Source organism: Schistocerca piceifrons, unplaced genomic scaffold, assembly GCF_021461385.2.
Source record: "Schistocerca piceifrons isolate TAMUIC-IGC-003096 unplaced genomic scaffold, iqSchPice1.1 HiC_scaffold_42, whole genome shotgun sequence".
Taxonomy (NCBI): Eukaryota; Metazoa; Arthropoda; class Insecta; order Orthoptera; family Acrididae; genus Schistocerca; species Schistocerca piceifrons.
The window spans coordinates 39,479-59,328 of record NW_025728645.1 but is presented as its reverse complement, the minus strand read 5'-3'; the positions used below and the strand labels follow the sequence as shown (position 1 = coordinate 59,328).

General features: G+C 50.2%; 35 non-coding genes across 35 annotated transcripts; all 35 read left to right on the top strand.

The window, feature by feature from the left end:
• The first annotated feature begins 461 nt into the window (after window positions 1–461).
• On the top strand, window positions 462–534 carry Trnak-uuu. Its single transcript has one exon. It is a non-coding gene; the product is annotated as a tRNA-Lys (tRNA).
• A 139-nt stretch (window positions 535–673) lies between these two features.
• Window positions 674–755, top strand: Trnas-cga. Its single transcript has one exon. It is a non-coding gene; the product is annotated as a tRNA-Ser (tRNA).
• A 694-nt stretch (window positions 756–1,449) lies between these two features.
• Window positions 1,450–1,532, top strand: Trnas-uga. The gene has a single exon. It is a non-coding gene; the product is annotated as a tRNA-Ser (tRNA).
• Window positions 1,533–2,131: 599 nt separating this feature from the next.
• Trnaf-gaa lies at window positions 2,132–2,204 on the top strand. Its single transcript has one exon. It is a non-coding gene; the product is annotated as a tRNA-Phe (tRNA).
• A 539-nt stretch (window positions 2,205–2,743) lies between these two features.
• On the top strand, window positions 2,744–2,816 carry Trnak-uuu. Its single transcript has one exon. It is a non-coding gene; the product is annotated as a tRNA-Lys (tRNA).
• Window positions 2,817–2,954: 138 nt separating this feature from the next.
• Window positions 2,955–3,036, top strand: Trnas-cga. Its single transcript has one exon. It is a non-coding gene; the product is annotated as a tRNA-Ser (tRNA).
• A 693-nt stretch (window positions 3,037–3,729) lies between these two features.
• Window positions 3,730–3,811, top strand: Trnas-uga. The gene has a single exon. It is a non-coding gene; the product is annotated as a tRNA-Ser (tRNA).
• A 599-nt stretch (window positions 3,812–4,410) lies between these two features.
• On the top strand, window positions 4,411–4,483 carry Trnaf-gaa. The gene has a single exon. It is a non-coding gene; the product is annotated as a tRNA-Phe (tRNA).
• A 539-nt stretch (window positions 4,484–5,022) lies between these two features.
• On the top strand, window positions 5,023–5,095 carry Trnak-uuu. Its single transcript has one exon. It is a non-coding gene; the product is annotated as a tRNA-Lys (tRNA).
• Window positions 5,096–5,233: 138 nt separating this feature from the next.
• Window positions 5,234–5,315, top strand: Trnas-cga. The gene has a single exon. It is a non-coding gene; the product is annotated as a tRNA-Ser (tRNA).
• Window positions 5,316–6,008: 693 nt separating this feature from the next.
• On the top strand, window positions 6,009–6,090 carry Trnas-uga. Its single transcript has one exon. It is a non-coding gene; the product is annotated as a tRNA-Ser (tRNA).
• Window positions 6,091–6,689: 599 nt separating this feature from the next.
• Trnaf-gaa lies at window positions 6,690–6,762 on the top strand. Its single transcript has one exon. It is a non-coding gene; the product is annotated as a tRNA-Phe (tRNA).
• Window positions 6,763–7,301: 539 nt separating this feature from the next.
• Trnak-uuu lies at window positions 7,302–7,374 on the top strand. The gene has a single exon. It is a non-coding gene; the product is annotated as a tRNA-Lys (tRNA).
• Window positions 7,375–7,512: 138 nt separating this feature from the next.
• On the top strand, window positions 7,513–7,594 carry Trnas-cga. Its single transcript has one exon. It is a non-coding gene; the product is annotated as a tRNA-Ser (tRNA).
• Window positions 7,595–8,287: 693 nt separating this feature from the next.
• Window positions 8,288–8,369, top strand: Trnas-uga. The gene has a single exon. It is a non-coding gene; the product is annotated as a tRNA-Ser (tRNA).
• Window positions 8,370–8,968: 599 nt separating this feature from the next.
• On the top strand, window positions 8,969–9,041 carry Trnaf-gaa. The gene has a single exon. It is a non-coding gene; the product is annotated as a tRNA-Phe (tRNA).
• Window positions 9,042–9,580: 539 nt separating this feature from the next.
• Trnak-uuu lies at window positions 9,581–9,653 on the top strand. Its single transcript has one exon. It is a non-coding gene; the product is annotated as a tRNA-Lys (tRNA).
• Window positions 9,654–9,791: 138 nt separating this feature from the next.
• Window positions 9,792–9,873, top strand: Trnas-cga. The gene has a single exon. It is a non-coding gene; the product is annotated as a tRNA-Ser (tRNA).
• Window positions 9,874–10,566: 693 nt separating this feature from the next.
• Trnas-uga lies at window positions 10,567–10,648 on the top strand. The gene has a single exon. It is a non-coding gene; the product is annotated as a tRNA-Ser (tRNA).
• Window positions 10,649–11,247: 599 nt separating this feature from the next.
• Window positions 11,248–11,320, top strand: Trnaf-gaa. The gene has a single exon. It is a non-coding gene; the product is annotated as a tRNA-Phe (tRNA).
• Window positions 11,321–11,859: 539 nt separating this feature from the next.
• Window positions 11,860–11,932, top strand: Trnak-uuu. Its single transcript has one exon. It is a non-coding gene; the product is annotated as a tRNA-Lys (tRNA).
• Window positions 11,933–12,070: 138 nt separating this feature from the next.
• On the top strand, window positions 12,071–12,152 carry Trnas-cga. The gene has a single exon. It is a non-coding gene; the product is annotated as a tRNA-Ser (tRNA).
• Window positions 12,153–12,845: 693 nt separating this feature from the next.
• Window positions 12,846–12,927, top strand: Trnas-uga. The gene has a single exon. It is a non-coding gene; the product is annotated as a tRNA-Ser (tRNA).
• Window positions 12,928–13,526: 599 nt separating this feature from the next.
• On the top strand, window positions 13,527–13,599 carry Trnaf-gaa. The gene has a single exon. It is a non-coding gene; the product is annotated as a tRNA-Phe (tRNA).
• Window positions 13,600–14,138: 539 nt separating this feature from the next.
• Trnak-uuu lies at window positions 14,139–14,211 on the top strand. Its single transcript has one exon. It is a non-coding gene; the product is annotated as a tRNA-Lys (tRNA).
• Window positions 14,212–14,349: 138 nt separating this feature from the next.
• Window positions 14,350–14,431, top strand: Trnas-cga. The gene has a single exon. It is a non-coding gene; the product is annotated as a tRNA-Ser (tRNA).
• A 693-nt stretch (window positions 14,432–15,124) lies between these two features.
• On the top strand, window positions 15,125–15,206 carry Trnas-uga. Its single transcript has one exon. It is a non-coding gene; the product is annotated as a tRNA-Ser (tRNA).
• Window positions 15,207–15,805: 599 nt separating this feature from the next.
• Window positions 15,806–15,878, top strand: Trnaf-gaa. Its single transcript has one exon. It is a non-coding gene; the product is annotated as a tRNA-Phe (tRNA).
• Window positions 15,879–16,417: 539 nt separating this feature from the next.
• Trnak-uuu lies at window positions 16,418–16,490 on the top strand. Its single transcript has one exon. It is a non-coding gene; the product is annotated as a tRNA-Lys (tRNA).
• Window positions 16,491–16,628: 138 nt separating this feature from the next.
• Window positions 16,629–16,710, top strand: Trnas-cga. Its single transcript has one exon. It is a non-coding gene; the product is annotated as a tRNA-Ser (tRNA).
• A 693-nt stretch (window positions 16,711–17,403) lies between these two features.
• Window positions 17,404–17,485, top strand: Trnas-uga. Its single transcript has one exon. It is a non-coding gene; the product is annotated as a tRNA-Ser (tRNA).
• A 599-nt stretch (window positions 17,486–18,084) lies between these two features.
• On the top strand, window positions 18,085–18,157 carry Trnaf-gaa. Its single transcript has one exon. It is a non-coding gene; the product is annotated as a tRNA-Phe (tRNA).
• A 539-nt stretch (window positions 18,158–18,696) lies between these two features.
• Window positions 18,697–18,769, top strand: Trnak-uuu. The gene has a single exon. It is a non-coding gene; the product is annotated as a tRNA-Lys (tRNA).
• A 138-nt stretch (window positions 18,770–18,907) lies between these two features.
• On the top strand, window positions 18,908–18,989 carry Trnas-cga. Its single transcript has one exon. It is a non-coding gene; the product is annotated as a tRNA-Ser (tRNA).
• A 693-nt stretch (window positions 18,990–19,682) lies between these two features.
• Window positions 19,683–19,764, top strand: Trnas-uga. Its single transcript has one exon. It is a non-coding gene; the product is annotated as a tRNA-Ser (tRNA).
• The last annotated feature ends 86 nt before the right edge of the window (window positions 19,765–19,850 follow it).

Genomic DNA, 19,850 nt, shown 5'->3' with positions numbered 1-19,850 from the left:
CTCTCTGCTGTAGCAGTTCTGGTTGTCTAGTGCATGCCATAAGAGGAACTCACTAGAAAACTAACTCCCTTTGAAGGAAAAGAATCAAAAAAGCCCTACCGACTGCGTTCCTTTTTCTGTGTCAGGTGGTGAAGAACGTCTTCAACGGAACCGCGAAATGAGCGAAACGTGGGAAACATTGCATTCGAAATGCTTGCGAATTTTCCAATTGCCCAGTGAGTGTCGACAAAACACGTCAATTCTCTGCTCCAACGTATGAGACGTAACAACTGGTGCAATTTGTTGTTGCATCGTGTGCCAGCAGTCTTCGATAGTGTGTTACGAGCTTAGCGCGATAAGTTTGCAGACAGCATTTAGGCGACGTTTTATTAGTAACGGCCCCATGCAACGATTGCACAACAGTAAAGGACATGAGTCAATGTACAGTTGTGCATCGTGGGAGGTCTCACACCGTCGTCCGAGCCCGGATAGCTCAGTCGGTAGAGCATTAGGCTTTTAACCTAAGGGTCCAGGGTTCAAGTCCCTGTCCGGGCGGAAATTTTAAAAACTTTGGTAGCGATTCGTCTGGTAGCGGTGGAAACGCTACGGAAAATAATGCAGCTACGCCGTTTTCTGACACCACAGTGCTTCAAACGGTAGCATTTGCATGTGTCGGGACAACGCCGCGCTACCGGCAGTCGTGGCCGAGTGGTTAAGGCGTCTGACTCGAAATCAGATTCCCTATGGGAGCGTAGGTTCGAATCCTACCGGCTGCGTGCGATTTTGCGTAAAGAGAGGAGCAAAAATTTTCGCACACATGTGACATGCGTGGGCGAATGCGGGTGCAAACCAGTGACGCCATTCTCAACAAGACGAAAGTTTCCGTTTAAGACTACTGAGTTTCGCGACGACCGCTGCTTACTGTGGCCATCGGTTCACCTCGCACTGGACGCTGGGACTGCAGAAAGCCGTCGCTGAGATCGTGAGTACACAGATGTGCTCGAAAGTGTTGGACAGAGCGAACATTCAATTCTTTTTAAGAATCGCAATTGAATCATTCGAGTGCGGCGAAGGCAGTGGTGCAGCGTTTCTTTTCTTAAGATCTCGCAGCTGCTTGGAGGTATGTCCATCGTTTTAAGACGACAGAAAACTAGCGTCAGCGGTGCGTCAGTGGGAAGTCGGTGAAGTCGCCATTGGAGCCATAAGCCAGTAATTACAACATGCGAATCACTCGCTCACCACGCAGCTGTACGATAATGCTCGTGCGTGGGCCCGCATAGCTGAGTCGGTAGAGCGTTAGGTTTTCAACCAAAGGGTCCTGGGTTCAAGTCCCTGTCTGGGCGAAAATTAATACACTTTCGTAACGGCTAATGGAAACCCTACAGGAAAGAGTGAGGCCACGCCGCTTTCTGCCATCAGATTGCTTCTAAAGATGGCCGTTTCACTTGTCGGGAGTCGCTTCTGCCACCGGCAGTCGTGGCCGAGTGGTTAAGGCGTCTGACTTGAAATCAGATTCCCTCTGGGGAGCGTAGGTTCGAGTCCTGCCGACTGCGAAAATTTTCTCTCTCTCAAAAGATGGACGTTCAGGTGCATCCTAGCAGTTGCGTCACTACTAAACACATGGGTCACCAGTTATTTGATCCAGGGCGCAGCGTTACAGTCGCGCCCAGAAGCCGCAGCTCATCTCCTCGTCTCACAGCCGCCCACCGGGTGTTAGTACAAGTGTCGCCTCACTGGGCAGTGCAGATGTGTCCTTTTTAGCTTGCAGACGATGACGTGTAGCAATTTACGAGCTAACGCAAGTCGAATGTTTTACCGTGTGTATCTGCTAGATACTGCCTCTCATACGGTGGAGAGGCTCACTCCTTCTTGTGTCTCGTTCTCTGCACACGAGTTGCCCCTGACATCGACATAGCACGGGTTTTCTAGCGTCAGCGCGGCGTCACGTGAAGTCAGCGAAGTGAATATTACACGAGTCGAGTCGACATGTTTGCTTGTTACGATGATGGAAGCAGAAGAAATGTGTGTGGGACTTCACTGCATCGGCTGCTCGCCTTTCAGCGTCCCTGTGTCTTATCAGACGAAGGTGACTGTGAAATTGGCAACGAGGCAGAGCTGAACGAACACATGCAAACAGCAACGTTCAATGTCAGCCGAAATAGCTCAGTTGGGAGAGCGTTAGACTGAAGATCTAAAGGTCCCTGGTTCGATCCCGGGTTTCGGCAGGTATTCGTTTTGATGCGACGCCAATGGAATTGCTCTGCGTTGGTGATAATGCAACTACAGCTGACAACAAAAATGACTCTCTGCTGTAGCAGTTCTGGTTGTCTAGTGCATGCCATAAGAGGAACTCACTAGAAAACTAACTCCCTTTGAAGGAAAAGAATCAAAAAAGCCCTACCGACTGCGTTCCTTTTTCTGTGTCAGGTGGTGAAGAACGTCTTCAACGGAACCGCGAAATGAGCGAAAACGTGGGAAACATTGCATTCGAAATGCTTGCGAATTTTCCAATTGCCCAGTGAGTGTCGACAAAACACGTCAATTCTCTGCTCCAACGTATGAGACGTAACAACTGGTGCAATTTGTTGTTGCATCGTGTGCCAGCAGTCTTCGATAGTGTGTTACGAGCTTAGCGCGATAAGTTTGCAGACAGCATTTAGGCGACGTTTTATTAGTAACGGCCCCATGCAACGATTGCACAACAGTAAAGGACATGAGTCAATGTACAGTTGTGCATCGTGGGAGGTCTCACACCGTCGTCCGAGCCCGGATAGCTCAGTCGGTAGAGCATTAGGCTTTTAACCTAAGGGTCCAGGGTTCAAGTCCCTGTCCGGGCGGAAATTTTAAAACTTTGGTAGCGATTCGTCTGGTAGCGGTGGAAACGCTACGGAAAATAATGCAGCTACGCCGTTTTCTGACACCACAGTGCTTCAAACGGTAGCATTTGCATGTGTCGGGACAACGCCGCGCTACCGGCAGTCGTGGCCGAGTGGTTAAGGCGTCTGACTCGAAATCAGATTCCCTATGGGAGCGTAGGTTCGAATCCTACCGGCTGCGTGCGATTTTGCGTAAAGAGAGGAGCAAAAATTTTCGCACACATGTGACATGCGTGGGCGAATGCGGGTGCAAACCAGTGACGCCATTCTCAACAAGACGAAAGTTTCCGTTTAAGAATACTGAGTTTCGCGACGACCGCTGCTTACTGTGGCCATCGGTTCACCTCGCACTGACGCTGGGACTGCAGAAAGCCGTCGCTGAGATCGTGAGTACACAGATGTGCTCGAAAGTGTTGGACAGAGCGAACATTCAATTCTTTTTAAGAATCGCAATTGAATCATTCGAGTGCGGCGAAGGCAGTGGTGCAGCGTTTCTTTTCTTAAGATCTCGCAGCTGCTTGGAGGTATGTCCATCGTTTTAAGACGACAGAAAACTAGCGTCAGCGGTGCGTCAGTGGGAAGTCGGTGAAGTCGCCATTGGAGCCATAAGCCAGTAATTACAACATGCGAATCACTCGCTCACCACGCAGCTGTACGATAATGCTCGTGCGTGGGCCCGCATAGCTGAGTCGGTAGAGCGTTAGGTTTTCAACCAAAGGGTCCTGGGTTCAAGTCCCTGTCTGGGCGAAAATTAATACACTTTCGTAACGGCTAATGGAAACCCTACAGGAAAGAGTGAGGCCACGCCGCTTTCTGCCATCAGATTGCTTCTAAAGATGGCCGTTTCACTTGTCGGGAGTCGCTTCTGCCACCGGCAGTCGTGGCCGAGTGGTTAAGGCGTCTGACTTGAAATCAGATTCCCTCTGGGAGCGTAGGTTCGAGTCCTGCCGACTGCGAAAATTTTCTCTCTCTCAAAAGATGGACGTTCAGGTGCATCCTAGCAGTTGCGTCACTACTAAACACATGGGTCACCAGTTATTTGATCCAGGGCGCAGCGTTACAGTCGCGCCCAGAAGCCGCAGCTCATCTCCTCGTCTCACAGCCGCCCACCGGGTGTTAGTACAAGTGTCGCCTCACTGGGCAGTGCAGATGTGTCCTTTTTAGCTTGCAGACGATGACGTGTAGCAATTTACGAGCTAACGCAAGTCGAATGTTTTACCGTGTGTATCTGCTAGATACTGCCTCTCATACGGTGGAGAGGCTCACTCCTTCTTGTGTCTCGTTCTCTGCACACGAGTTGCCCCTGACATCGACATAGCACGGGTTTTCTAGCGTCAGCGCGGCGTCACGTGAAGTCAGCGAAGTGAATATTACACGAGTCGAGTCGACATGTTTGCTTGTTACGATGATGGAAGCAGAAGAAATGTGTGTGGGACTTCACTGCATCGGCTGCTCGCCTTTCAGCGTCCCTGTGTCTTATCAGACGAAGGTGACTGTGAAATTGGCAACGAGGCAGAGCTGAACGAACACATGCAAACAGCAACGTTCAATGTCAGCCGAAATAGCTCAGTTGGGAGAGCGTTAGACTGAAGATCTAAAGGTCCCTGGTTCGATCCCGGGTTTCGGCAGGTATTCGTTTTGATGCGACGCCAATGGAATTGCTCTCCGTTGGTGATAATGCAACTACAGCTGACAACAAAAATGACTCTCTGCTGTAGCAGTTCTGGTTGTCTAGTGCATGCCATAAGAGGAACTCACTAGAAAACTAACTCCCTTTGAAGGAAAAGAATCAAAAAAGCCCTACCGACTGCGTTCCTTTTTCTGTGTCAGGTGGTGAAGAACGTCTTCAACGGAACCGCGAAATGAGCGAAAACGTGGGAAACATTGCATTCGAAATGCTTGCGAATTTTCCAATTGCCCAGTGAGTGTCGACAAAACACGTCAATTCTCTGCTCCAACGTATGAGACGTAACAACTGGTGCAATTTGTTGTTGCATCGTGTGCCAGCAGTCTTCGATAGTGTGTTACGAGCTTAGCGCGATAAGTTTGCAGACAGCATTTAGGCGACGTTTTATTAGTAACGGCCCCATGCAACGATTGCACAACAGTAAAGGACATGAGTCAATGTACAGTTGTGCATCGTGGGAGGTCTCACACCGTCGTCCGAGCCCGGATAGCTCAGTCGGTAGAGCATTAGGCTTTTAACCTAAGGGTCCAGGGTTCAAGTCCCTGTCCGGGCGGAAATTTTAAAACTTTGGTAGCGATTCGTCTGGTAGCGGTGGAAACGCTACGGAAAATAATGCAGCTACGCCGTTTTCTGACACCACAGTGCTTCAAACGGTAGCATTTGCATGTGTCGGGACAACGCCGCGCTACCGGCAGTCGTGGCCGAGTGGTTAAGGCGTCTGACTCGAAATCAGATTCCCTATGGGAGCGTAGGTTCGAATCCTACCGGCTGCGTGCGATTTTGCGTAAAGAGAGGAGCAAAAATTTTCGCACACATGTGACATGCGTGGGCGAATGCGGGTGCAAACCAGTGACGCCATTCTCAACAAGACGAAAGTTTCCGTTTAAGAATACTGAGTTTCGCGACGACCGCTGCTTACTGTGGCCATCGGTTCACCTCGCACTGACGCTGGGACTGCAGAAAGCCGTCGCTGAGATCGTGAGTACACAGATGTGCTCGAAAGTGTTGGACAGAGCGAACATTCAATTCTTTTTAAGAATCGCAATTGAATCATTCGAGTGCGGCGAAGGCAGTGGTGCAGCGTTTCTTTTCTTAAGATCTCGCAGCTGCTTGGAGGTATGTCCATCGTTTTAAGACGACAGAAAGCTAGCGTCAGCGGTGCGTCAGTGGGAAGTCGGTGAAGTCGCCATTGGAGCCATAAGCCAGTAATTACAACATGCGAATCACTCGCTCACCACGCAGCTGTACGATAATGCTCGTGCGTGGGCCCGCATAGCTGAGTCGGTAGAGCGTTAGGTTTTCAACCAAAGGGTCCTGGGTTCAAGTCCCTGTCTGGGCGAAAATTAATACACTTTCGTAACGGCTAATGGAAACCCTACAGGAAAGAGTGAGGCCACGCCGCTTTCTGCCATCAGATTGCTTCTAAAGATGGCCGTTTCACTTGTCGGGAGTCGCTTCTGCCACCGGCAGTCGTGGCCGAGTGGTTAAGGCGTCTGACTTGAAATCAGATTCCCTCTGGGAGCGTAGGTTCGAGTCCTGCCGACTGCGAAAATTTTCTCTCTCTCAAAAGATGGACGTTCAGGTGCATCCTAGCAGTTGCGTCACTACTAAACACATGGGTCACCAGTTATTTGATCCAGGGCGCAGCGTTACAGTCGCGCCCAGAAGCCGCAGCTCATCTCCTCGTCTCACAGCCGCCCACCGGGTGTTAGTACAAGTGTCGCCTCACTGGGCAGTGCAGATGTGTCCTTTTTAGCTTGCAGACGATGACGTGTAGCAATTTACGAGCTAACGCAAGTCGAATGTTTTACCGTGTGTATCTGCTAGATACTGCCTCTCATACGGTGGAGAGGCTCACTCCTTCTTGTGTCTCGTTCTCTGCACACGAGTTGCCCCTGACATCGACATAGCACGGGTTTTCTAGCGTCAGCGCGGCGTCACGTGAAGTCAGCGAAGTGAATATTACACGAGTCGAGTCGACATGTTTGCTTGTTACGATGATGGAAGCAGAAGAAATGTGTGTGGGACTTCACTGCATCGGCTGCTCGCCTTTCAGCGTCCCTGTGTCTTATCAGACGAAGGTGACTGTGAAATTGGCAACGAGGCAGAGCTGAACGAACACATGCAAACAGCAACGTTCAATGTCAGCCGAAATAGCTCAGTTGGGAGAGCGTTAGACTGAAGATCTAAAGGTCCCTGGTTCGATCCCGGGTTTCGGCAGGTATTCGTTTTGATGCGACGCCAATGGAATTGCTCTCCGTTGGTGATAATGCAACTACAGCTGACAACAAAAATGACTCTCTGCTGTAGCAGTTCTGGTTGTCTAGTGCATGCCATAAGAGGAACTCACTAGAAAACTAACTCCCTTTGAAGGAAAAGAATCAAAAAAGCCCTACCGACTGCGTTCCTTTTTCTGTGTCAGGTGGTGAAGAACGTCTTCAACGGAACCGCGAAATGAGCGAAAACGTGGGAAACATTGCATTCGAAATGCTTGCGAATTTTCCAATTGCCCAGTGAGTGTCGACAAAACACGTCAATTCTCTGCTCCAACGTATGAGACGTAACAACTGGTGCAATTTGTTGTTGCATCGTGTGCCAGCAGTCTTCGATAGTGTGTTACGAGCTTAGCGCGATAAGTTTGCAGACAGCATTTAGGCGACGTTTTATTAGTAACGGCCCCATGCAACGATTGCACAACAGTAAAGGACATGAGTCAATGTACAGTTGTGCATCGTGGGAGGTCTCACACCGTCGTCCGAGCCCGGATAGCTCAGTCGGTAGAGCATTAGGCTTTTAACCTAAGGGTCCAGGGTTCAAGTCCCTGTCCGGGCGGAAATTTTAAAACTTTGGTAGCGATTCGTCTGGTAGCGGTGGAAACGCTACGGAAAATAATGCAGCTACGCCGTTTTCTGACACCACAGTGCTTCAAACGGTAGCATTTGCATGTGTCGGGACAACGCCGCGCTACCGGCAGTCGTGGCCGAGTGGTTAAGGCGTCTGACTCGAAATCAGATTCCCTATGGGAGCGTAGGTTCGAATCCTACCGGCTGCGTGCGATTTTGCGTAAAGAGAGGAGCAAAAATTTTCGCACACATGTGACATGCGTGGGCGAATGCGGGTGCAAACCAGTGACGCCATTCTCAACAAGACGAAAGTTTCCGTTTAAGACTACTGAGTTTCGCGACGACCGCTGCTTACTGTGGCCATCGGTTCACCTCGCACTGACGCTGGGACTGCAGAAAGCCGTCGCTGAGATCGTGAGTACACAGATGTGCTCGAAAGTGTTGGACAGAGCGAACATTCAATTCTTTTTAAGAATCGCAATTGAATCATTCGAGTGCGGCGAAGGCAGTGGTGCAGCGTTTCTTTTCTTAAGATCTCGCAGCTGCTTGGAGGTATGTCCATCGTTTTAAGACGACAGAAAACTAGCGTCAGCGGTGCGTCAGTGGGAAGTCGGTGAAGTCGCCATTGGAGCCATAAGCCAGTAATTACAACATGCGAATCACTCGCTCACCACGCAGCTGTACGATAATGCTCGTGCGTGGGCCCGCATAGCTGAGTCGGTAGAGCGTTAGGTTTTCAACCAAAGGGTCCTGGGTTCAAGTCCCTGTCTGGGCGAAAATTAATACACTTTCGTAACGGCTAATGGAAACCCTACAGGAAAGAGTGAGGCCACGCCGCTTTCTGCCATCAGATTGCTTCTAAAGATGGCCGTTTCACTTGTCGGGAGTCGCTTCTGCCACCGGCAGTCGTGGCCGAGTGGTTAAGGCGTCTGACTTGAAATCAGATTCCCTCTGGGAGCGTAGGTTCGAGTCCTGCCGACTGCGAAAATTTTCTCTCTCTCAAAAGATGGACGTTCAGGTGCATCCTAGCAGTTGCGTCACTACTAAACACATGGGTCACCAGTTATTTGATCCAGGGCGCAGCGTTACAGTCGCGCCCAGAAGCCGCAGCTCATCTCCTCGTCTCACAGCCGCCCACCGGGTGTTAGTACAAGTGTCGCCTCACTGGGCAGTGCAGATGTGTCCTTTTTAGCTTGCAGACGATGACGTGTAGCAATTTACGAGCTAACGCAAGTCGAATGTTTTACCGTGTGTATCTGCTAGATACTGCCTCTCATACGGTGGAGAGGCTCACTCCTTCTTGTGTCTCGTTCTCTGCACACGAGTTGCCCCTGACATCGACATAGCACGGGTTTTCTAGCGTCAGCGCGGCGTCACGTGAAGTCAGCGAAGTGAATATTACACGAGTCGAGTCGACATGTTTGCTTGTTACGATGATGGAAGCAGAAGAAATGTGTGTGGGACTTCACTGCATCGGCTGCTCGCCTTTCAGCGTCCCTGTGTCTTATCAGACGAAGGTGACTGTGAAATTGGCAACGAGGCAGAGCTGAACGAACACATGCAAACAGCAACGTTCAATGTCAGCCGAAATAGCTCAGTTGGGAGAGCGTTAGACTGAAGATCTAAAGGTCCCTGGTTCGATCCCGGGTTTCGGCAGGTATTCGTTTTGATGCGACGCCAATGGAATTGCTCTCCGTTGGTGATAATGCAACTACAGCTGACAACAAAAATGACTCTCTGCTGTAGCAGTTCTGGTTGTCTAGTGCATGCCATAAGAGGAACTCACTAGAAAACTAACTCCCTTTGAAGGAAAAGAATCAAAAAAGCCCTACCGACTGCGTTCCTTTTTCTGTGTCAGGTGGTGAAGAACGTCTTCAACGGAACCGCGAAATGAGCGAAAACGTGGGAAACATTGCATTCGAAATGCTTGCGAATTTTCCAATTGCCCAGTGAGTGTCGACAAAACACGTCAATTCTCTGCTCCAACGTATGAGACGTAACAACTGGTGCAATTTGTTGTTGCATCGTGTGCCAGCAGTCTTCGATAGTGTGTTACGAGCTTAGCGCGATAAGTTTGCAGACAGCATTTAGGCGACGTTTTATTAGTAACGGCCCCATGCAACGATTGCACAACAGTAAAGGACATGAGTCAATGTACAGTTGTGCATCGTGGGAGGTCTCACACCGTCGTCCGAGCCCGGATAGCTCAGTCGGTAGAGCATTAGGCTTTTAACCTAAGGGTCCAGGGTTCAAGTCCCTGTCCGGGCGGAAATTTTAAAACTTTGGTAGCGATTCGTCTGGTAGCGGTGGAAACGCTACGGAAAATAATGCAGCTACGCCGTTTTCTGACACCACAGTGCTTCAAACGGTAGCATTTGCATGTGTCGGGACAACGCCGCGCTACCGGCAGTCGTGGCCGAGTGGTTAAGGCGTCTGACTCGAAATCAGATTCCCTATGGGAGCGTAGGTTCGAATCCTACCGGCTGCGTGCGATTTTGCGTAAAGAGAGGAGCAAAAATTTTCGCACACATGTGACATGCGTGGGCGAATGCGGGTGCAAACCAGTGACGCCATTCTCAACAAGACGAAAGTTTCCGTTTAAGACTACTGAGTTTCGCGACGACCGCTGCTTACTGTGGCCATCGGTTCACCTCGCACTGACGCTGGGACTGCAGAAAGCCGTCGCTGAGATCGTGAGTACACAGATGTGCTCGAAAGTGTTGGACAGAGCGAACATTCAATTCTTTTTAAGAATCGCAATTGAATCATTCGAGTGCGGCGAAGGCAGTGGTGCAGCGTTTCTTTTCTTAAGATCTCGCAGCTGCTTGGAGGTATGTCCATCGTTTTAAGACGACAGAAAACTAGCGTCAGCGGTGCGTCAGTGGGAAGTCGGTGAAGTCGCCATTGGAGCCATAAGCCAGTAATTACAACATGCGAATCACTCGCTCACCACGCAGCTGTACGATAATGCTCGTGCGTGGGCCCGCATAGCTGAGTCGGTAGAGCGTTAGGTTTTCAACCAAAGGGTCCTGGGTTCAAGTCCCTGTCTGGGCGAAAATTAATACACTTTCGTAACGGCTAATGGAAACCCTACAGGAAAGAGTGAGGCCACGCCGCTTTCTGCCATCAGATTGCTTCTAAAGATGGCCGTTTCACTTGTCGGGAGTCGCTTCTGCCACCGGCAGTCGTGGCCGAGTGGTTAAGGCGTCTGACTTGAAATCAGATTCCCTCTGGGAGCGTAGGTTCGAGTCCTGCCGACTGCGAAAATTTTCTCTCTCTCAAAAGATGGACGTTCAGGTGCATCCTAGCAGTTGCGTCACTACTAAACACATGGGTCACCAGTTATTTGATCCAGGGCGCAGCGTTACAGTCGCGCCCAGAAGCCGCAGCTCATCTCCTCGTCTCACAGCCGCCCACCGGGTGTTAGTACAAGTGTCGCCTCACTGGGCAGTGCAGATGTGTCCTTTTTAGCTTGCAGACGATGACGTGTAGCAATTTACGAGCTAACGCAAGTCGAATGTTTTACCGTGTGTATCTGCTAGATACTGCCTCTCATACGGTGGAGAGGCTCACTCCTTCTTGTGTCTCGTTCTCTGCACACGAGTTGCCCCTGACATCGACATAGCACGGGTTTTCTAGCGTCAGCGCGGCGTCACGTGAAGTCAGCGAAGTGAATATTACACGAGTCGAGTCGACATGTTTGCTTGTTACGATGATGGAAGCAGAAGAAATGTGTGTGGGACTTCACTGCATCGGCTGCTCGCCTTTCAGCGTCCCTGTGTCTTATCAGACGAAGGTGACTGTGAAATTGGCAACGAGGCAGAGCTGAACGAACACATGCAAACAGCAACGTTCAATGTCAGCCGAAATAGCTCAGTTGGGAGAGCGTTAGACTGAAGATCTAAAGGTCCCTGGTTCGATCCCGGGTTTCGGCAGGTATTCGTTTTGATGCGACGCCAATGGAATTGCTCTCCGTTGGTGATAATGCAACTACAGCTGACAACAAAAATGACTCTCTGCTGTAGCAGTTCTGGTTGTCTAGTGCATGCCATAAGAGGAACTCACTAGAAAACTAACTCCCTTTGAAGGAAAAGAATCAAAAAAGCCCTACCGACTGCGTTCCTTTTTCTGTGTCAGGTGGTGAAGAACGTCTTCAACGGAACCGCGAAATGAGCGAAAACGTGGGAAACATTGCATTCGAAATGCTTGCGAATTTTCCAATTGCCCAGTGAGTGTCGACAAAACACGTCAATTCTCTGCTCCAACGTATGAGACGTAACAACTGGTGCAATTTGTTGTTGCATCGTGTGCCAGCAGTCTTCGATAGTGTGTTACGAGCTTAGCGCGATAAGTTTGCAGACAGCATTTAGGCGACGTTTTATTAGTAACGGCCCCATGCAACGATTGCACAACAGTAAAGGACATGAGTCAATGTACAGTTGTGCATCGTGGGAGGTCTCACACCGTCGTCCGAGCCCGGATAGCTCAGTCGGTAGAGCATTAGGCTTTTAACCTAAGGGTCCAGGGTTCAAGTCCCTGTCCGGGCGGAAATTTTAAAACTTTGGTAGCGATTCGTCTGGTAGCGGTGGAAACGCTACGGAAAATAATGCAGCTACGCCGTTTTCTGACACCACAGTGCTTCAAACGGTAGCATTTGCATGTGTCGGGACAACGCCGCGCTACCGGCAGTCGTGGCCGAGTGGTTAAGGCGTCTGACTCGAAATCAGATTCCCTATGGGAGCGTAGGTTCGAATCCTACCGGCTGCGTGCGATTTTGCGTAAAGAGAGGAGCAAAAATTTTCGCACACATGTGACATGCGTGGGCGAATGCGGGTGCAAACCAGTGACGCCATTCTCAACAAGACGAAAGTTTCCGTTTAAGACTACTGAGTTTCGCGACGACCGCTGCTTACTGTGGCCATCGGTTCACCTCGCACTGACGCTGGGACTGCAGAAAGCCGTCGCTGAGATCGTGAGTACACAGATGTGCTCGAAAGTGTTGGACAGAGCGAACATTCAATTCTTTTTAAGAATCGCAATTGAATCATTCGAGTGCGGCGAAGGCAGTGGTGCAGCGTTTCTTTTCTTAAGATCTCGCAGCTGCTTGGAGGTATGTCCATCGTTTTAAGACGACAGAAAACTAGCGTCAGCGGTGCGTCAGTGGGAAGTCGGTGAAGTCGCCATTGGAGCCATAAGCCAGTAATTACAACATGCGAATCACTCGCTCACCACGCAGCTGTACGATAATGCTCGTGCGTGGGCCCGCATAGCTGAGTCGGTAGAGCGTTAGGTTTTCAACCAAAGGGTCCTGGGTTCAAGTCCCTGTCTGGGCGAAAATTAATACACTTTCGTAACGGCTAATGGAAACCCTACAGGAAAGAGTGAGGCCACGCCGCTTTCTGCCATCAGATTGCTTCTAAAGATGGCCGTTTCACTTGTCGGGAGTCGCTTCTGCCACCGGCAGTCGTGGCCGAGTGGTTAAGGCGTCTGACTTGAAATCAGATTCCCTCTGGGAGCGTAGGTTCGAGTCCTGCCGACTGCGAAAATTTTCTCTCTCTCAAAAGATGGACGTTCAGGTGCATCCTAGCAGTTGCGTCACTACTAAACACATGGGTCACCAGTTATTTGATCCAGGGCGCAGCGTTACAGTCGCGCCCAGAAGCCGCAGCTCATCTCCTCGTCTCACAGCCGCCCACCGGGTGTTAGTACAAGTGTCGCCTCACTGGGCAGTGCAGATGTGTCCTTTTTAGCTTGCAGACGATGACGTGTAGCAATTTACGAGCTAACGCAAGTCGAATGTTTTACCGTGTGTATCTGCTAGATACTGCCTCTCATACGGTGGAGAGGCTCACTCCTTCTTGTGTCTCGTTCTCTGCACACGAGTTGCCCCTGACATCGACATAGCACGGGTTTTCTAGCGTCAGCGCGGCGTCACGTGAAGTCAGCGAAGTGAATATTACACGAGTCGAGTCGACATGTTTGCTTGTTACGATGATGGAAGCAGAAGAAATGTGTGTGGGACTTCACTGCATCGGCTGCTCGCCTTTCAGCGTCCCTGTGTCTTATCAGACGAAGGTGACTGTGAAATTGGCAACGAGGCAGAGCTGAACGAACACATGCAAACAGCAACGTTCAATGTCAGCCGAAATAGCTCAGTTGGGAGAGCGTTAGACTGAAGATCTAAAGGTCCCTGGTTCGATCCCGGGTTTCGGCAGGTATTCGTTTTGATGCGACGCCAATGGAATTGCTCTCCGTTGGTGATAATGCAACTACAGCTGACAACAAAAATGACTCTCTGCTGTAGCAGTTCTGGTTGTCTAGTGCATGCCATAAGAGGAACTCACTAGAAAACTAACTCCCTTTGAAGGAAAAGAATCAAAAAAGCCCTACCGACTGCGTTCCTTTTTCTGTGTCAGGTGGTGAAGAACGTCTTCAACGGAACCGCGAAATGAGCGAAAACGTGGGGAACATTGCATTCGAAATGCTTGCGAATTTTCCAATTGCCCAGTGAGTGTCGACAAAACACGTCAATTCTCTGCTCCAACGTATGAGACGTAACAACTGGTGCAATTTGTTGTTGCATCGTGTGCCAGCAGTCTTCGATAGTGTGTTACGAGCTTAGCGCGATAAGTTTGCAGACAGCATTTAGGCGACGTTTTATTAGTAACGGCCCCATGCAACGATTGCACAACAGTAAAGGACATGAGTCAATGTACAGTTGTGCATCGTGGGAGGTCTCACACCGTCGTCCGAGCCCGGATAGCTCAGTCGGTAGAGCATTAGGCTTTTAACCTAAGGGTCCAGGGTTCAAGTCCCTGTCCGGGCGGAAATTTTAAAACTTTGGTAGCGATTCGTCTGGTAGCGGTGGAAACGCTACGGAAAATAATGCAGCTACGCCGTTTTCTGACACCACAGTGCTTCAAACGGTAGCATTTGCATGTGTCGGGACAACGCCGCGCTACCGGCAGTCGTGGCCGAGTGGTTAAGGCGTCTGACTCGAAATCAGATTCCCTATGGGAGCGTAGGTTCGAATCCTACCGGCTGCGTGCGATTTTGCGTAAAGAGAGGAGCAAAAATTTTCGCACACATGTGACATGCGTGGGCGAATGCGGGTGCAAACCAGTGACGCCATTCTCAACAAGACGAAAGTTTCCGTTTAAGAATACTGAGTTTCGCGACGACCGCTGCTTACTGTGGCCATCGGTTCACCTCGCACTGACGCTGGGACTGCAGAAAGCCGTCGCTGAGATCGTGAGTACACAGATGTGCTCGAAAGTGTTGGACAGAGCGAACATTCAATTCTTTTTAAGAATCGCAATTGAATCATTCGAGTGCGGCGAAGGCAGTGGTGCAGCGTTTCTTTTCTTAAGATCTCGCAGCTGCTTGGAGGTATGTCCATCGTTTTAAGACGACAGAAAACTAGCGTCAGCGGTGCGTCAGTGGGAAGTCGGTGAAGTCGCCATTGGAGCCATAAGCCAGTAATTACAACATGCGAATCACTCGCTCACCACGCAGCTGTACGATAATGCTCGTGCGTGGGCCCGCATAGCTGAGTCGGTAGAGCGTTAGGTTTTCAACCAAAGGGTCCTGGGTTCAAGTCCCTGTCTGGGCGAAAATTAATACACTTTCGTAACGGCTAATGGAAACCCTACAGGAAAGAGTGAGGCCACGCCGCTTTCTGCCATCAGATTGCTTCTAAAGATGGCCGTTTCACTTGTCGGGAGTCGCTTCTGCCACCGGCAGTCGTGGCCGAGTGGTTAAGGCGTCTGACTTGAAATCAGATTCCCTCTGGGAGCGTAGGTTCGAGTCCTGCCGACTGCGAAAATTTTCTCTCTCTCAAAAGATGGACGTTCAGGTGCATCCTAGCAGTTGCGTCACTACTAAACACATGGGTCACCAGTTATTTGATCCAGGGCGCAGCGTTACAGTCGCGCCCAGAAGCCGCAGCTCATCTCCTCGTCTCACAGCCGCCCACCGGGTGTTAGTACAAGTGTCGCCTCACTGGGCAGTGCAGATGTGTCCTTTTTAGCTTGCAGACGATGACGTGTAGCAATTTACGAGCTAACGCAAGTCGAATGTTTTACCGTGTGTATCTGCTAGATACTGCCTCTCATACGGTGGAGAGGCTCACTCCTTCTTGTGTCTCGTTCTCTGCACACGAGTTGCCCCTGACATCGACATAGCACGGGTTTTCTAGCGTCAGCGCGGCGTCACGTGAAGTCAGCGAAGTGAATATTACACGAGTCGAGTCGACATGTTTGCTTGTTACGATGATGGAAGCAGAAGAAATGTGTGTGGGACTTCACTGCATCGGCTGCTCGCCTTTCAGCGTCCCTGTGTCTTATCAGACGAAGGTGACTGTGAAATTGGCAACGAGGCAGAGCTGAACGAACACATGCAAACAGCAACGTTCAATGTCAGCCGAAATAGCTCAGTTGGGAGAGCGTTAGACTGAAGATCTAAAGGTCCCTGGTTCGATCCCGGGTTTCGGCAGGTATTCGTTTTGATGCGACGCCAATGGAATTGCTCTCCGTTGGTGATAATGCAACTACAGCTGACAACAAAAATGACTCTCTGCTGTAGCAGTTCTGGTTGTCTAGTGCATGCCATAAGAGGAACTCACTAGAAAACTAACTCCCTTTGAAGGAAAAGAATCAAAAAAGCCCTACCGACTGCGTTCCTTTTTCTGTGTCAGGTGGTGAAGAACGTCTTCAACGGAACCGCGAAATGAGCGAAAACGTGGGAAACATTGCATTCGAAATGCTTGCGAATTTTCCAATTGCCCAGTGAGTGTCGACAAAACACGTCAATTCTCTGCTCCAACGTATGAGACGTAACAACTGGTGCAATTTGTTGTTGCATCGTGTGCCAGCAGTCTTCGATAGTGTGTTACGAGCTTAGCGCGATAAGTTTGCAGACAGCATTTAGGCGACGTTTTATTAGTAACGGCCCCATGCAACGATTGCACAACAGTAAAGGACATGAGTCAATGTACAGTTGTGCATCGTGGGAGGTCTCACACCGTCGTCCGAGCCCGGATAGCTCAGTCGGTAGAGCATTAGGCTTTTAACCTAAGGGTCCAGGGTTCAAGTCCCTGTCCGGGCGGAAATTTTAAAACTTTGGTAGCGATTCGTCTGGTAGCGGTGGAAACGCTACGGAAAATAATGCAGCTACGCCGTTTTCTGACACCACAGTGCTTCAAACGGTAGCATTTGCATGTGTCGGGACAACGCCGCGCTACCGGCAGTCGTGGCCGAGTGGTTAAGGCGTCTGACTCGAAATCAGATTCCCTATGGGAGCGTAGGTTCGAATCCTACCGGCTGCGTGCGATTTTGCGTAAAGAGAGGAGCAAAAATTTTCGCACACATGTGACATGCGTGGGCGAATGCGGGTGCAAACCAGTGACGCCATTCTCAACAAGACGAAAGTTTCCGTTTAAGAATACTGAGTTTCGCGACGACCGCTGCTTACTGTGGCCATCGGTTCACCTCGCACTGACGCTGGGACTGCAGAAAGCCGTCGCTGAGATCGTGAGTACACAGATGTGCTCGAAAGTGTTGGACAGAGCGAACATTCAATTCTTTTTAAGAATCGCAATTGAATCATTCGAGTGCGGCGAAGGCAGTGGTGCAGCGTTTCTTTTCTTAAGATCTCGCAGCTGCTTGGAGGTATGTCCATCGTTTTAAGACGACAGAAAACTAGCGTCAGCGGTGCGTCAGTGGGAAGTCGGTGAAGTCGCCATTGGAGCCATAAGCCAGTAATTACAACATGCGAATCACTCGCTCACCACGCAGCTGTACGATAATGCTCGTGCGTGGGCCCGCATAGCTGAGTCGGTAGAGCGTTAGGTTTTCAACCAAAGGGTCCTGGGTTCAAGTCCCTGTCTGGGCGAAAATTAATACACTTTCGTAACGGCTAATGGAAACCCTACAGGAAAGAGTGAGGCCACGCCGCTTTCTGCCATCAGATTGCTTCTAAAGATGGCCGTTTCACTTGTCGGGAGTCGCTTCTGCCACCGGCAGTCGTGGCCGAGTGGTTAAGGCGTCTGACTTGAAATCAGATTCCCTCTGGGAGCGTAGGTTCGAGTCCTGCCGACTGCGAAAATTTTCTCTCTCTCAAAAGATGGACGTTCAGGTGCATCCTAGCAGTTGCGTCACTACTAAACACATGGGTCACCAGTTATTTGATCCAGGGCGCAGCGTTACAGTCGCGCCCAGAAGCCGCAGCTCATCTCCTCGTCTCACAGCCGCCCACCGGGTGTTAGTACAAGTGTCGCCTCACTGGGCAGTGCAGATGTGTCCTTTTTAGCTTGCAGACGATGACGTGTAGCAATTTACGAGCTAACGCAAGTCGAATGTTTTACCGTGTGTATCTGCTAGATACTGCCTCTCATACGGTGGAGAGGCTCACTCCTTCTTGTGTCTCGTTCTCTGCACACGAGTTGCCCCTGACATCGACATAGCACGGGTTTTCTAGCGTCAGCGCGGCGTCACGTGAAGTCAGCGAAGTGAATATTACACGAGTCGAGTCGACATGTTTGCTTGTTACGATGATGGAAGCAGAAGAAATGTGTGTGGGACTTCACTGCATCGGCTGCTCGCCTTTCAGCGTCCCTGTGTCTTATCAGACGAAGGTGACTGTGAAATTGGCAACGAGGCAGAGCTGAACGAACACATGCAAACAGCAACGTTCAATGTCAGCCGAAATAGCTCAGTTGGGAGAGCGTTAGACTGAAGATCTAAAGGTCCCTGGTTCGATCCCGGGTTTCGGCAGGTATTCGTTTTGATGCGACGCCAATGGAATTGCTCTCCGTTGGTGATAATGCAACTACAGCTGACAACAAAAATGACTCTCTGCTGTAGCAGTTCTGGTTGTCTAGTGCATGCCATAAGAGGAACTCACTAGAAAACTAACTCCCTTTGAAGGAAAAGAATCAAAAAAGCCCTACCGACTGCGTTCCTTTTTCTGTGTCAGGTGGTGAAGAACGTCTTCAACGGAACCGCGAAATGAGCGAAAACGTGGGAAACATTGCATTCGAAATGCTTGCGAATTTTCCAATTGCCCAGTGAGTGTCGACAAAACACGTCAATTCTCTGCTCCAACGTATGAGACGTAACAACTGGTGCAATTTGTTGTTGCATCGTGTGCCAGCAGTCTTCGATAGTGTGTTACGAGCTTAGCGCGATAAGTTTGCAGACAGCATTTAGGCGACGTTTTATTAGTAACGGCCCCATGCAACGATTGCACAACAGTAAAGGACATGAGTCAATGTACAGTTGTGCATCGTGGGAGGTCTCACACCGTCGTCCGAGCCCGGATAGCTCAGTCGGTAGAGCATTAGGCTTTTAACCTAAGGGTCCAGGGTTCAAGTCCCTGTCCGGGCGGAAATTTTAAAACTTTGGTAGCGATTCGTCTGGTAGCGGTGGAAACGCTACGGAAAATAATGCAGCTACGCCGTTTTCTGACACCACAGTGCTTCAAACGGTAGCATTTGCATGTGTCGGGACAACGCCGCGCTACCGGCAGTCGTGGCCGAGTGGTTAAGGCGTCTGACTCGAAATCAGATTCCCTATGGGAGCGTAGGTTCGAATCCTACCGGCTGCGTGCGATTTTGCGTAAAGAGAGGAGCAAAAATTTTCGCACACATGTGACATGCGTGGGCGAATGCGGGTGCAAACCAGTGACGCCATTCTCAACAAGACGAAAGTTTCCGTTTAAGAATACTGAGTTTCGCGACGACCGCTGCTTACTGTGGCCATCGGTTCACCTCCCACTGACGCTGGGACTGCAGAAAGCCGTCGCTGAGATCGTGAGTACACAGATGTGCTCGAAAGTGTTGGACAGAGCGAACATTCAATTCTTTTTAAGAATCGCAATTGAATCATTCGAGTGCGGCGAAGGCAGTGGTGCAGCGTTTCTTTTCTTAAGATCTCGCAGCTGCTTGGAGGTATGTCCATCGTTTTAAGACGACAGAAAACTAGCGTCAGCGGTGCGTCAGTGGGAAGTCGGTGAAGTCGCCATTGGAGCCATAAGCCAGTAATTACAACATGCGAATCACTCGCTCACCACGCAGCTGTACGATAATGCTCGTGCGTGGGCCCGCATAGCTGAGTCGGTAGAGCGTTAGGTTTTCAACCAAAGGGTCCTGGGTTCAAGTCCCTGTCTGGGCGAAAATTAATACACTTTCGTAACGGCTAATGGAAACCCTACAGGAAAGAGTGAGGCCACGCCGCTTTCTGCCATCAGATTGCTTCTAAAGATGGCCGTTTCACTTGTCGGGAGTCGCTTCTGCCACCGGCAGTCGTGGCCGAGTGGTTAAGGCGTCTGACTTGAAATCAGATTCCCTCTGGGAGCGTAGGTTCGAGTCCTGCCGACTGCGAAAATTTTCTCTCTCTCAAAAGATGGACGTTCAGGTGCATCCTAGCAGTTGCGTCACTACTAAACACATGGGTCACCAGTTATTTG